Source organism: Micromys minutus (genome assembly GCF_963924665.1).
Source record: "Micromys minutus genome assembly, chromosome: 1".
Classification (NCBI taxonomy): domain Eukaryota; kingdom Metazoa; phylum Chordata; class Mammalia; order Rodentia; family Muridae; genus Micromys; species Micromys minutus.
Genome location: NC_137969.1, coordinates 260,773,493 through 260,788,993, shown reverse-complemented (window position 1 = coordinate 260,788,993; position 15,501 = coordinate 260,773,493). Strand labels below are relative to the sequence as shown.

Below are 15,501 nucleotides of genomic sequence, written 5' to 3'. Positions count from 1 at the left end.
TGGGTCTATTTTCATTCTTTTGCATGTTGAGTGCCAGTTGGACCAGCACCATTTGTTGAATAGGCTGTCTTTTTTCCATTGAATGTTTACGGCTCCTTTGTCAAAAATCAGATGACCATATACCTGAGGGCTCATTTCTGGATCTTCTATTCTATTCCATTGATCAACGTGCCAATTTCTATACCAGTACCATGCAGTTTTCAGCACAATTGCTTTGTAATATAGCTTGAGGTCAGGGATAGTGATTCCCACATATGTTTTCTTGTTGTTGAGGATGGATTTTGCTATTCTAGGTCTTTTGTTATTCCATATGAAATTGCACATTGATCTTTCCAATTCCATGAAGAACTGGGTTGGAATTTTGATGGGGAATGCACTGAATCTGTAGATTGCTTTGGGTAGGATGGCTATTTTTAAAATGTTGATCTCTCCAATCCATGAGCATGGGAGATCTTTTCATTTTCTGAGATCCTCCCCAATTTCCTTCTTTAGAGGTTTGAAGTTCTTGTCATACAGGTTCTTTACTTGCTTAGTTAGAGTCACACCAAGTTATTTCATAGTTTTTGTGACGATTGTGAAGGGTACCTTTTCCCTAATTTCTTTCTCCACATGTCTGTCCTTTGAGTATAAGAAGGCTACTGATTTCTTTGAGGTAATTTTGTATCCAGCCACTTTGCTGAACTTGTTTGTCAGTTGTAGGAGTTCTCTGGGGGAATTTTTGGAGTCACTTAAGTACACTATCATGTCATCGGCAAAGAGTGATGTTTTTATCTCTTCCTTTCTGATTTGTATCCCCTTGAACTCCTTATGCTGTCTAATCCCTCCAGCCAAAACTACCAGTACTATGTTGAATAGGTAGGGGGAGAGTGGGCAGCCTTGTCCAGTCCCTGATTTTAGTGGGATTGCTTCAAGTTTCCCACTGTTAAGTTTGATGTTGGCTGTGGGTTTGCTGTATATTCCTTTAATTATGTTTAAGTATGGACCTTAAATTCCTGTTCTTTCTAGGACTTTTAACATGAAGGGGTGTTGAATTTTGTCAAATGCTTTCTCAGCATCTATTGAGATGACCATGTGATTTTGTTCTTTGAGTTTGTTTATATGGTGGATTACGTTGATGGATTTCCTTATATTAAACCATCCTCGCGTCCCAGGGATGAAGCCTACTTGGTCATGATCAATGATCATTTTGATGTGTTCTTGGATTTGGTTTGCAAGGATTTTGTTGAGTATTTTTGCATCAATGTTCATAAGTGAGATTGGTCTAAAGTTTTCTTTCTTTGTTGAGTCATTATGTGGTTAAGGTATGAAGGTTATTGTAGCCTCAAAAAAATGAGTTAGGTAGTACTCCATCTCATTCTATCTTTTGGAATAGTTTGGAGAGTATTCGTGTTATATTCTCAATAAATGTCTGATAAAATTCTGCATTGAACCTGTCTGGACTTGGGATTTTTTGGTTGTGAGGCTTTTGATGCCTCTTCTATTTCTTTAGGTGTTATGAGATTATTTAGATGGTTTACTTGGTCCTGGTTTAACTTTAGAATCTTGTATCTGTCTAGGAATTCATCATTTCCTCCAGATTTTCTAACTTAGTGGAGTATAAGTTTTTGTAGTAGGATCTGATGATTTCTTGAATTTCCTCAGTTTCAGTTGTTATGTCTCCACTTTCCTTTCTGATTTTGTTAATTTGGATACTCTCTCTTTGCCCTCTAGTTAATCTGGTTAGGGGTTTATCAATCTTGTTGATTTTCTCAAAGAACAAACGCTTGCTTTTGTTGACTTTTTCAATGGTTCTTTTTGTTTCTATTTGGTCTATTTCTGCCCTAATTTTGATTATTTCTAACCGTCTACTCTTCGTGGGTATACCTGCTTCCTTTTGTTTTAGGGCTTTTAGCTGTGCTGTCAGGTTGCTGATGTAAGCTCTCTCCGGTTTCTTTTTGGAAGCACTTAGGGCTATGAATTTTCTTCTCAGTATTGCTTTCATTGCATCCCATAGGTTTGGGTATTTTGTGTTTTCATTTTCTTTGAACTCTAGAAAATCCTTAATTTCTTTCTTTATTTCTTCTTTTACCCTGCTATCATTTAAGAGAGCGTTGTTTAGTTTCCATGTGTATGTGGGCTTTTTGTAGTCTTTGTTGTTGTTAAAGACCAGCCGTAGACCATGGTGATCTGAGAGGATGCATGGGAGTATTTCAATCTTCTTATATCAATTGAGGCTCGTTCTGTTTCCAATTATGTGGTCAATTTTCGAGAAGGTGACATGGGGTGATGAGAATAAGGTGTATTCTTTTATTTAGGATGATATGTTCTGTAGATATCTATTAATTTTTGTTGGTTCAAAGTCTCTGCTAGTTTTGCAGTGTCCTTGTTCAGTTTCTGTTTCTATGATCTGTCCACTGGTGATAGTGGGGTATTAAAGACTCCAACTATTATTGTGTGGGGTGAAATGTATTTTTTGAGCTTTAGTAGGGTTTCTTTTATGAATGTGGGTGCTTTTTTATTTGGATTATATATATTAAGGATTGAGAGTTCCTCCTGACAGATTTCCATGGAAATGAGTAAAAAGTGTCCTTTTTTATCTTTTTTGATAACTTTTGGTTGGAAATTTACTTTATTCGATATTAGAATAGTCACTCCAGCTTGCTTCTTGGGCTGTTTGCTAGGAAGTTTTTTTCCCACCCTTTTACTCTGAGATAGTGATTCTTTCTCTCTGAGATGAGTTTCCTGTATGCAGCAAAAGGCTGGATTTTGTTTATGTATCCAGTCTGATAGCCTATGTCTCTTTATTGGGGAGTTGAGTCCATTTATGTTAATAGATATCAAGAAATATTTGTTTCTGTTTCCTGTCATTATTGCTTTTGTGGGTTGAGTTGTGACTCTGTCTTTTTCTTCTTTTGGTTTTCTTGTTTAGGAGTTTTTTTGTTTTCACTAGGCTGTATTTACCTCATTGTATTGGGTTTTCCACCTATAATTTGTAATTGTTCTGGGTTTGTGGTCAGATATTGTATAAATTTTGATTTGTTTTGAAATATCTTCATCTCTCCATCTATGGTGATTGATAGTTTTGCTGGGTGTAGAAGCTTGGGCTGGCACTTGTGCTCTCTTAGGGTGTGCATGATGTCTGTCCAGGTTCTTTTAGCTTTCATAGTCTCTCTTGATAAATCGGGTGTGATTCTGATTGGCCTGCCTTTATATGTTACCTGACCTTTTTCCCTTACTGCTTTTAGTATTCTTTCTTTGCTTTGGGCACTTGGTGTTTTTACTATTATGTGTCAGGAGGTATTTCTTTTCTGGTCCAACCTTTTTAGAGTTCTGAAGGCTTCTTTTATGCTCGTGGTCTTCTCATTATTGAGGGTAGGGAAGTTTTCTTCTACGATTTTGTTGAAGATATTTACTGTGCTTCTTAGTTGATACTCTTCTCCCTCTTCTATTCCTATTCTTTTTAGGTTAGGTCTTCTCATTGTGTCATGGATTTCCTGGACATTTTGTGTTAGGAGCTTTTTGTTTTTTGCATCTTCTCCTGCTGTTTTGTCTATGTTTACAATGTTGTCTTCTGTCCCCGAGATTCTCTCTTCCATCTCTTGTAATCTGTTGGAAATGCTTGCTTCTGTGACTCTTGACTTCTTTTTTAGGTGTTCTACCTCTAGGGTTATCTCTTTTAGTGTTTTCTTTATTTTGTCAATTTCTGTTTTAAATTCCCTCTTCCATTCCTTCATCTCTTTGGTTCTGTTTTCCTCTAGTTCTTTGAGTTCTTTGAGTGTTTTTCTTGTTTCCTCTTTAAAAGCTTCTGAAACTTTTGCTTTTTCTCTCGTTCTTGTTTAAGTATGTCTATCAGCATCTTGAGGTATGATTTCAGGTCTGTGTCTTCTTTTTCTGGAGTGTTTGGCATTCTGATGTTTGCTGTTATGGTAGAGCTGGGTTCTGGTGTTGCCAGATTGTCTTGGTTTCCGTGGGATATACTCTTTTGCTTTCCGCTTGCCATTTTGTTGTCATTGATATGTGCTCACTTTTCCATTGTACCTGGTCTGTGTCCCTTGATCTCCACTGGTCCAGGTGGCAGATGGGCTGAGCCCTGGTCTGTGCCTCAGAGTCGCCGAATGGGAACAGAAGTTCCAATGTTGTGTTCCTGGTCCCTGGATCAGGCAGGGCGGGGACGTGCTTTCAGTTTGCACTCTGCAGAGATCTCTCTGTTCCCTGGCTGCCTAAATCTCCTACTCACCAGTTTTTAAACCTTTAGTACCTCATGTTTTTTTAATATAATGGCTGCAAGTTTGAATTTTTTCTGGGCCAACTATCTAGTATACATGTTAATATAAAATGCCTTGAATGATTAAAATTTTATTATTTATGTGTTCAGTGTGTGTGTGTGAGTGTGTTTGAGTGTGTGTGTGTGTGTGTGTGTGTGTGTGTGTGTGTGTGTGTTGAATACATGCCACAGATACACATGAAAATCAGAGGATAATTTGCTAGAGTCAGTTCTCTCCCACAATGTGAATCCCAGGGCTCAAACTCAGTTATCAAGCTTCATGGCAAACCTTCACCTACCAAGCCATCCCATCAACACCATAATAATTATAATAACAAATACAATTAAAACAAACTTTTAACTCTATGACTTTTAAGGTTACAGTTTGTTACACATATTTTTTGTGTTGAATTTAATGGTTTACATATCATGACAATGTACTATCAAATATGCTTTACACTTTTAATTCATTCTATTTTAGCAAATCTATATGTTAGCAAAGATGATGATCAAATAAAAATAAAGAAAAACTTACAGTTCATTAACTTGAAAACTTACTTTCATTTATGACCCAAAGAAAGACCAACAACATCTATGTTTCTTTAATTTGCTTCCCCTGAGCACCTGCCCACACCAATGATATCACTGTTTCCATAGAAATAAATGGACATCAAAGGAAAGTCTCACATAGAAGCACATCGTGATGGTTACCAAGGCAACAGGCTCAGAGGGAATGATGACAAAGGCAAACCAAGTAAGACAAATAGAATACAGACACATACATAGGTTAATATTAATTTATTTTAAGAAAATAATAAGTCATACACACATAATTTGAAATGTTGACTTTAATACTCACTACTTATTTGGGCTCATCAGGTTGACTTATTTGTAATTCTACCACTTATAAAATGTTAAGAGTACCAACTTTGAGCTAAATATTGCATAGGATTGTATTCTGAAAATGTTACCTTCATTAACATCAGTATAATTTTCATTTGCCTTCACTATCACTAATATAGCCTATAACTGAAATGGAAAGACTTAAATCTCTACAAGCTATCATTGTGTTTTATTCTAGTTCACATTAAAAAAAAAGCTCAAGGGTGTAATATGATGTTATTTGTTCAAGTTGGCATTTCTGAAGAGACATGAACATCTATTCCCTCACCTCTCTTGCAAAGGATAATTCTAAAAAATAGAGAATAAAGTGTAATTATCAAAATCATTTCATGGTGAGGTATAATATAAAGATGCTAAAGTCACCTTACAGAGGTAGTTCTCAATGTGTGGGTAACTTCCCCCAAAAGACCACCAGAAAACACTAATATTTACAATATGACTCTTAAGAAGAACAAAATTACAGTTATGAGGTAACAATAAAATAATTTATTCTTTGGTATCACTACAACTTGAGAAATGTATTAAAGGGCTGCAGCAATAGAAAGGTTGAGAACCACTACCTCAGAGTCTTTTATAAAAGCTTTACCCTCACCAGTCCTGCTTATGGGAATTCTTATTTTCTGCCACTTAAATAAAACCAATGCAGTATTCCTTTTTTTGAAAGTTTTTGTTGAACACCAACTACCTACACTACTGTTACTAGTGTGTTAGTTCATCAAGAAAGACAAGTTATGCCATATTAATAAAACTTATAACAGAGTCTATCTCTTAGATAGAATGTCACTGCTTAGATGAGAGATACACTAAACAGGTGATTAATCTCTTTGGATTTATCTTGTCTATACATGCTCTGAATTTATAGTCTACATTGAATCCCCTCAGTCACTAATACACAACTAGTTGGGATAATACTTCTTAATTTTTCCTGTATTGTTTAACATATGATATGCATATTTATTGGCCTCTCAGATTTCTCTAAGTTCCTTTGTGACTGAATTAAATAAATGTATTTGGAAATATTTACAAAAGGCAGTATCAGGCAGCAGTAAGTAAAAGGTGATGACACAGATTAGCATAGAACACTAAAGAAAGCAGGTATGTGTTGGGGATTTCAAATGTGTAATTTTGACATTCTTTACTATGATGCACAAACAAGTGCCTTCATACTAATGGGTTGTTAAACAACCTACTGACTTTCTGGCTCAGAAGGTCTGCATACCATGCCTTGTTCTAATACAGTATATTAGTATATACAGAAAAGCCCTGAAGTACATATGAATTGACATATAAATAAGATGACATAAATTAAAAACTATACCTCTCCATATATTTGTACAGAGCAGCTAGCCCTAGAAATTCAAAGAAACATGGATTGATTATTGAGTTCTTATTTCTGTGTACATTTTTTGAAAGTACAAAGAAAGTTCCCAAGAGTACCTAAATTAAGTTGAAATAGAAGATATTGTCTTAAATTCATCTGAGAGCCCCTAAAAGAAATAAGAGTCTTAGGAAGGAAACAACAGGGTATAGATAATCTTTCTGATTTGAACTAAAATGTGAATGAAATTTTTACATGCAGGACACCAAGCCTGCATATATCTTCAGTATAAACTCTGATTTGCCACACACAATATCACTAGTAGCTTTGAACCCAGATGGCAGAAAAATACTACCATATACAGTGTAAATATGGTAAATATATCCACTAATTGTTTTACTTGTTAGGTCAAGACTCACCAAGTAAATATCCCTTCAGGAATTTTTGTTATAGCAAGGATTAAAATGAAGAACAAGCATGTTTCTTGCTTTTTAGCAGCTTACAGATAGTAACAAGACAGACAGCTGAATGAACAAACATGACTTGGTAATTAATAATTAGAAAAAGTGTCTATCAATTGTCTTGCAACAATCAATGTGAGAAAGATGTGACTTTCTTTTCAAAAGGTTTAAGTGTGTGTGTGTGTGTGTGTGTGTGTGTGTGTGTGTGTGTGTGTGTGTGTGTGTGTGTGCAGAAAAGTTCTGCCTGTAAGCATGTATGTGGACTATGTGTGTGACTGGCACCCACAATTCGGGTATACTTTTATCTGATGAACCACGTCTCCTGCTATAACATGGATAGGGAATGATAAACTGTAAAGTGAGCTTTGTTGACAGAATTTTATGCTCACATCCAAGTTTCATTGCTTATTTGATAGTTCAATTTGAGCTTTGGATTTTTAAAGCTATAAAGTGTGTATCTCATTTCTTTACTAAGGCTCCACAAAAAGTACCCATATTATAGTTTACATTTAATAAGTTTTAGTACATATAGAGAAAAATGGGCATACCAGCTGGTTTTTGTGTCAGCTAGACACAAGCTGAAGTTATCACAGAGAACGTAGCCTCAGTTGAGAAAATGCTTCTGTGAGATCCAGCTGGAAGGAATTTCCTCAACCAGTGATCAAGGGAGGAGGGCCCAACCCATTGAGGGTGGTGTCATCCCTGGGCTAGTAGACCTGGATTTTATAATAAAGCAAGCTGAGCAAGCCAGTAAGTAACATCCTTCCCTGGCCACTACATCAGCTCCTGCTTCCAGTCCTGACTTCCTTTGGTGATGAACAGCGATATGGAAGTATAAGCTGACAAACTCCTTTCCTCCACAACTTCCTTTTTGGTAATGATGTATTGTGCAGAAATAGAAACTTTGACTAAGACAATAGGTAAACTTTTAATAGGGGCAAAACAAAGAAGCTTTTTTTTTTTTTTTTTTTTTTTTTTTAGCCTTATGGAATGTGAAGTAAAAGACAAGAGTTATCTGATGAGAACTTAGAATGGACAGATGACCTGAAAGAAGTCAACAGCTAAGCATCATCTATATTACAGTGATCAAGAAAAAATTAGGTGAGTAGAAGAAACTGTCAAAAAAGAAAAGGTAGTGTGTGGAGGTTTGTACTTCAAAGTAAATTATAGTAGATACCAGTAAGATAAAGAAGCAAAAGAGAGAGAGAGTCAGAGTGCAGAACAGTAATAATGCTTCAAAAGTTCCACAGCTGACTCAAAAGGATACATAGTGGCTTGTCTGGAATCAGTTCCACAGCCCCACATAGCTGGCTATGTGTGTGTGTACTTATATGTGTTTGTATGTGTGCGTGTGTGTGTGTGTGGGTGTGTGTGTGCATGTGTGCAAGCATGCACTTAGAATTAAATTGGGAAATTTAAATAATCTAGGCCGGGAGTATTTATATTATGGAAATTAGCAAAAGCAGTGATTGAGGGTTTCCTCTCTTGTTTTCTCTCTTGGCTGTTAAATTTCATGGCCATGACCAGGAAGGCAAAGTTTTCTGTCTCCTCCTTCACATCTTAAAACACCTAGTGATATAATAAAACTTGTAACACAGGGAGATTTGGACATTCTGCCCATCTGTGGTAACCCTAGAGATGTCAGTGTGAAGTGTGTAAAGGGGAGCATGCTTTGGCTGTGATCAAGTGCAAAGAAACAGAAACCACCAAACAAATGAATCACATATGGAATTTGAGTGCAAGAAAAAAAAAAAGAAATATAACCAGAGGAATTGTCAGAGAGCACATAAGAAAGCATTCAAGAAGAAAGGTTAACTTTCATTAGCCAGAAACATAAAAACAAAAGGATGATTAAATTGTTTTGCAAAAAATCAGCGATTGTATTAGTTACTTTTCTGTTAGTGTGATAACATGCATGGCCCTGTACATTTTGCTCATTGTAACTAGTAAGACCTTAATGCACACTATCAAACCTTTGAAAAAAAAAAGCCAAGCACTGACAATAAAGTATTTGTATATTTTTATGCAAAAATGCTTAAAATTTGTTCATTTATCTTTGTTTTTTTAAATAAAGTTGTTCAAAAAACAAAAACAAAAACAATTTAAGAAAAAAGAGCTTGTTTTAGTTAAAGCTGCAGAGGACTAGATGTCCATAATAGTTGTGGAGGCATGACTGCATGCAGCTCGAACAAGAAACTAAGAGATCACAGCTCAATTTCATATGAAAAGCAGAGAAAACAAACTGTAATGCAACAAAGATGTACATTCTCAAAACCTTTCCCCAGTGATGAACTTCCTCCAGCAAGGCTCCATGTCCTAAAAATTCTATGATCACCTCCCTCCCAATAGCACCACCAACTGGGAACCATAGTGAATGAATACATGAGCCCCCATATAAACCACTACAATAATTAAAGAGACAAATAGAATAGTGACATTGAGAAAGCACATACTTCTGCCAACAGTTGTAAACTGCATACAGTAAAAGAAATACTGGAATTTTAGAAATATGTCATTACTTAGCAAACAAATATCAGGAGTGTATAACTTTTTTAAATAAAGATTTCCTTGCACAATGCCACTATTCTTCAGAATGGTCCAATCAATTTTTGTCTCTTGTGGAGAAGATGTATGAGACTTATATTCAATTTTTATATTGATATAAAATGCCCACATTTAATTTTTAGAATTTATATTTATTTATACTTGCCTCCATAAAATGAAGAAATATAAAGTCAAAAATACAGATAATTTATATGTATCAATTGTGTGAAATTCTATATTGAAATATAATACAGTCCCTGGAAGTTCACAAAAAATTACATTTTTTTAACTCTTGCCCTTTTTTATTGGATTTTTTATTTACATTTCAAAATGTTATATCCCCTTTCCTGATTTCCCCTCCAGGAACCCCGCTTTTTCATCCCCCCCCCATCCCCATGCTTCTATGAGGCACCTACTCACTTACTCCTGCCTCCCTGCCCTACCATTCCCCTACACTGGGGCATCGAGCCTTCACAGGACAAAGGGCCTCTCCTCCCATTAGTGCCCTACAAGGCCATACTCTGCTGCATATGTGAGGGTCCCTCCATGTGTACTCTTTGGTTGGTGGATTAGTCCCTGGGTGGGTCTGGGAGGTCTAGTAGGTTGATATTGTTGTTCTTATATGGTTGCAAGCCCCTTCAGTCTTTACTCTAACTCCTTCATTGGGGACCCTGTTTTCAGTCCAAGGTTTGGCTGCAAATATCTGCCTCTGTATTTGTCAGGCTCTGACAGAGCCTCTCAGAAGACAGCAATATCAGGCTCCTGTCAGGAAGTACTTGGTGGCATCCACAAAAGTGTCTGGGTTTTTGGTGGCTGTATATGGGAAGAATCTCAAGGTGGGAACTTCTTGGTGGCCTTTCCTTCAGTTTCTGTTTCACACTTTGTCTCCTTATTCCTTTCTGTGAGCATTTTGTTCTCCCTTTTAAGAAGAACTGAAGCATTCACAGTTTGGTCTTCCTTCTTCTTGAGCTTTATGGACTCTGTAAATTGTATCTTGCGTATTCAGAACTTTTGGGATAATATTCATTTATCACTGAGTGCATACCATATGTGTTCCTTTGTGATTGGGTTACCTCACTCATGATGACATTTTCTTTTATTTTTTTAATTGAAGAACATTCTAGAACAAAGAAAGATAAATGTACAAATTCTAAGCATTTTTTCATAAAAGTATATGAATACATTATTGTCATTGCTTGGCTTTTTTTAAGGTTTGATAGTGTGCATTAAGATCTTACTAGTTACAATGAGCATAAAGTATATATAAAACAGGAGGTAACATGGAATTAGTCAAAGTTTAATTGGTGAACATAATGATATTTGCTTTTCTATTTCTCTTTTCTTGAACTTCACACAGTCTGTGAGTTGTTTCTGAGGTGTTCAGAGCTTTCTGGGGTTAGTATCCAATTATCAGTGACTGCATATTATGTCTGTTCTTTTGTGACTGGGTTATCTCACTCAGGATATTTTCTAGATGCAACAATTTTCATTAAGAATTTCATAAAGTCATTGTTTCTGATAGCTGAGTAGTACTCCATTGTGTAAATGTACCACAATTTTTGTATCCATTCATCTACTGAAGGACATCTGAGTTCTTTCCAGCTTCTGAATATTATAAACAGGGCTGCTATGAACATTGTGGTACATGTTTCTTTGTTGTCTGTTGGAGCTTCTCTGGGGTATATACCCAGAAGTGGAATAACTTGGTCTTCAGGTAATACTATGTCCAATTTTCTGAGAAATCGCCAGACTGATTTCCAGAATGGTTGTACAAGTTTAAAACCCCACCAACAGTGAAGAAGTGTTCCTCTTTCTCCACATCCTCACCAGTATCTGCTGTCATCTGAATTTTTGATCTTGGCCAATCTGACTGGTGTGAGGTGGAATCTCAGTGTTGTTTTGATTTGCATTTCCATGATGGCTAATGATGTAGAGCACTTCCTTAGAAGCTTCTCAGCCATTCTATATTTCTCCATTGAAAACTTTTTGTTTAGCTCTGTACCCCATTTTTAAAAAGGGTTGTTTGATTCTCTGGTGTCTAGCTTCTTGAGTTCTTTGTATACCTTGGATATTAGGCCTCTATCTGATGTGGGGTTGGTAAAGATCTTCTCCCACTCTTATGGCTGCTATTTTGTTTCCTTGAAAGTGCCCTTAGCCTTACAGAAACTGCAATCTCATTAAATCCCATTTGTCAGTCTTTGACCTTAGAGGATGAGTCATTGGTGTTCTGTTCAGGAAATTTTCTCCTGTGCCTATGTGTTCTAAGGTTTTTCCTACTTTCTCTTCTAATAGTTTCAGTGTACCTGGTATAATGTGGAGATATTTGATCAACTGGCACTTGAGCTTTATACAGGAGATAAGAAAGGGTCTATTTTCATTCTTCTGCATGCGGAGTGCCAGTTGGTCCAACACTATTTGTTGAACAGGCTGTCCTTTTTCCATTGAATGTTTACAGCTCATTGTCAAAAATCAGGTGACCATATATGTGAGGGCTCATTTCTGGATCTTCTATTCTATTCCATTGATCCACATGCCTGTCTCTGTATCAGTGCCATGCAGTTTTTAGCACAATTGCCTTGTAATATAGCTTGAGGTCAGGAATAGTGATTTTTTCAGATGTTTTCATGTCATCGAGGATGGATTTCACTATTCTAGGTCTTTTGTTATTCCAAACTAAATTACACATTGCTCTTTCCAACTCTATGAAGAAATGGGTTGGTATTTTGATGGTGATTGCAGTAAATCTGTAGATTGCTTTTGGTAAGATGGCCATTTTTGCAATGTTGATCTTTTCAATCCATGAGCAAGGGAGAACATTCCATTTTCTGAGATCTTCCTCGATTTCCTTCTTTACAGGTTTGAAGTTCATGTCATACAGGTCCTTCACTTGCTTAGTTAGAGTCACACCAAGGTATTTCATATTTTTTGTGACTATTGTGAATGTTATCTTCTCCTAATTTCTTTCTCCACATGTTTGTCATTTGTGTAGAGGAAAGCTACTGATTTGTTTGAGTAAATTTTATATTCAACCACTTTGCTGAACTTGTTTATCAGCTGTAAGAGTTCTCTGGTGGGATTTGTGAGGTCAGTAGAGTACACTATCAAGTCATCTGCAAATAGTGATGTTTTTACTTCTTTTTTTCCAATTTCTATCCCTTTGATTTCCGTTTGGTGTGTAATTGCTCTGGCCAGGACTTCCAGTACTATGTTGAATAGGTAGGGGGAGAGTGGGCAGCCTTGTCAAGTCCCTGATTTTAGTGGGATTGCTTCAAGTTTCCCACAGTTAAGTTCGATGTTGGCTATTGGTTTTCTGTATAATGCTTTTGTTATGTTTAGGTATGGGCCTTGGATTCTTGACCTTTTCAAGACTTTTAATATGAATGGGTATTGAATTTTGTCAAATGTTTCTAAGCATTTAGTGAGATGACCATGTGGATTTTTTCTTTGAGGTTATTTATATGGTGGATTACATTGATGGATTTTCATATATTAAACCATCACTGGGATCATGGTGAATGATTGTTTTGATGTGTTCTTGAATGCAGTTTGCCCGGATTTTATTGAGTATATTTGTATCAATATTCATAAGTGAGATTGGTAGGAAGTTCTCTTTCCTTGTAAGGTCTTTGTGTGGGTTAGGAACTAGGGATATTGTAGCCACAAAAAAATGAGTTAGGAGTATTCCATCTGATTCTATTTTGTGGAATAGTTTGTAGTGTATTGGTATTAGGTCATCAATAAATGTCTGATAATATTCTGCACTGAACTCATCTGGACCTGGTCCTTTTTCGGTTGGGAGCCTTTTGATGACTGCTTCTATTTCTTTAGGTGTTATGAGATTATTTAGATGGTTTACCTTGTCCTAGTTTAAGTTTAGTATCTGGTATCAGTCTAGGAATTCATCCATTTCCTCTAGATTTTCCAGATTTGTTGAGTATATTCTTTTGTAGTAGCATCTGATGATTTCTTGAATTTCCTTAGTTTCAGATGTTATTTCTCCACTTTCCTTTCTGATTTTGTTAATTTGGATACTCTCTCTTTGCCCTCTAGTTAGTCTGGCTAAGTGTTTATCAATCTTGTTAATTTTCTCAAAGAACCAGCTCTTTGTTTTGTTGATTCTTTCAAAGGTTCTTTTTGTTTCTATTTGGTCTATTTCTGCCCTAAGTTTGGTTATTTCTTGCCATCTACTCCTCTTGGGTGTATCTGCTTCCTTTTGTTCTAGAGGTTTCAGCTGTGCTGTCAAGTTGCTGGTGTATGCTCTCTCCAGTTTCTTTTTGGAAGCACTCAGAGCTATGAGTTTTCCTCACAGTACTTCTTTCTTTGCATCCCATAGGTTTGGGTATGTTGGGTTTTTGTTTTCATTAAATTCTAGAAAATCCTTAATTTCTTTCTTTATTTCTTCTTTGACCCTGCTATTGTTTAATAGAGCATTGTTTAGTTTCCATTTGTATATGGACTTTTTCTGTATTTGTTGTTATTAAAGACCAGCCTCAGATCATGGTGATCTGAAAGGATGCATGGGAGTATTTCAATCTTCTTATATCTATTGAGGCTTGTTTTGTGACCAATTATGTGGTCAGTTTTCAAGAAGGTGCCCTGAGGTGCTGAGAAGAAGGTGTATTCTTTTGTTTTAGGATGATATGTTCTGTAGATATCTATTAATTCCAGTTGGTTCAGAACCTGTGCTAGTTTAACAGTGTCCTTGTTCAGTTTTTGTTTCCCTGATCTGTCCATTGGTGAGAGTGGGGTATTGAGGTCTCCCACTATTACTGTGTGAGGGGCAATGTACTTTTTGAGCTTTAGTAGAGTTTCTTTTATGAATATGGGTGCTTTTGTATTTGGAGCATACATGTTAAGGATTGAGAGTTCCTCCTGACAAATTTCCATTGTAATAAGTAAAAAGTGTCCTTCCTTATCTTTTTTTGATAACTTTTGGTTGAAAATTCACTTTATTCGATATTAGAATGGCCACTCCAACTTGCTTCTTGGGGTCTTTGCTTCTTTGCCTGGAAGTTTTTTTTTCCTGGTCTTTTGCTCTGAAATAGTGTCTGTCTCTGAAATGAGTGTCCTGTATGCAGCAAAATACTGGGTTTTGTTTATGTATCCAGTCTGATAGCCTATATCTTTTTATTGGGGAATTGAGTCCATTTATGTTAACAAATATCAAAGAATAGTGGTTGTTGTTTCCTGCTATTTTTGCTTTTGGAGGTTGAATTGTTCCTGTATATCTTTCTTCTTTTTGTTTTCTTGCTTAGGTGTTCTCTTGTTTTTACTAGGAAGTAGTTCCCCTTGTTGTATTGTAGTGCTGGGTTTGTGGTCAGATACTGTGTAAATTTAGTTTTGTCTTGGAATATCTGAGTTTCTCCATCTATGGTGATTGAGAGTTTTGCTGGGTATAGCAGCTTGGACTGACACTTGTGCTCTCTTGGGTCTGCATGATGTCTGTCCAGGCTCTTCTAGCTTTCACAGTCTCTGTTGAGAAGTCGGGTGTGATCCTGATTGGTTTGCCTTCATATATTACATGACTTTTTTTCCTTACTGCTTTTAGTATACTTTCTTTGCTTTGGGCACTTGGCATTTTTGACTATTATGTGTTGGGAGCAATTTCTTTTCTGGTACAACCTATTTGGAGTTCAGTAGACTTCTTTTATGCTCGTGGTCATCTCATTCTTAAGGGTAGGGTAGTTTTCTTCTACAATTTTTTTATAGATATTTACTGTGCCCTGGCTACTGGGAACGCCTTCTCACCAGGCCTGTGTTCCTAAAAAATTTACATTTTATGAGATATTACAGGAAAAATAAAGTCTTCCTCCTGGGAAATTACAGAAGAAATAACATGTATACCATATATTTTATCAAAGTTTTAAATAAATTTTCCAAGTTTAATGTTAAGACTAAGGTAAGACCTCAGACACTCTGTTCTTCTGCTCTGGAAATAAAAGGAAAGACTGAGACTTTGGTTTTGTTGAGTTAGTCTTAACCACAGGGCAAATTCCCTCAGCTTTTTTAATTCTCTGTCATAAACATTTGAT

The 15,501-nt window shown here is 36.3% G+C and overlaps 1 protein-coding gene across 1 annotated transcript in view; it reads right to left on the bottom strand.

The window, feature by feature from the left end:
* Nucleotides 1-15,501, bottom strand: part of MACC1 (MET transcriptional regulator MACC1) — a gene marked incomplete at both ends in the record, with an annotated part of 31,898 nt that overhangs the window by 1,818 nt on the left and 14,579 nt on the right. The window lies entirely within an intron of this gene.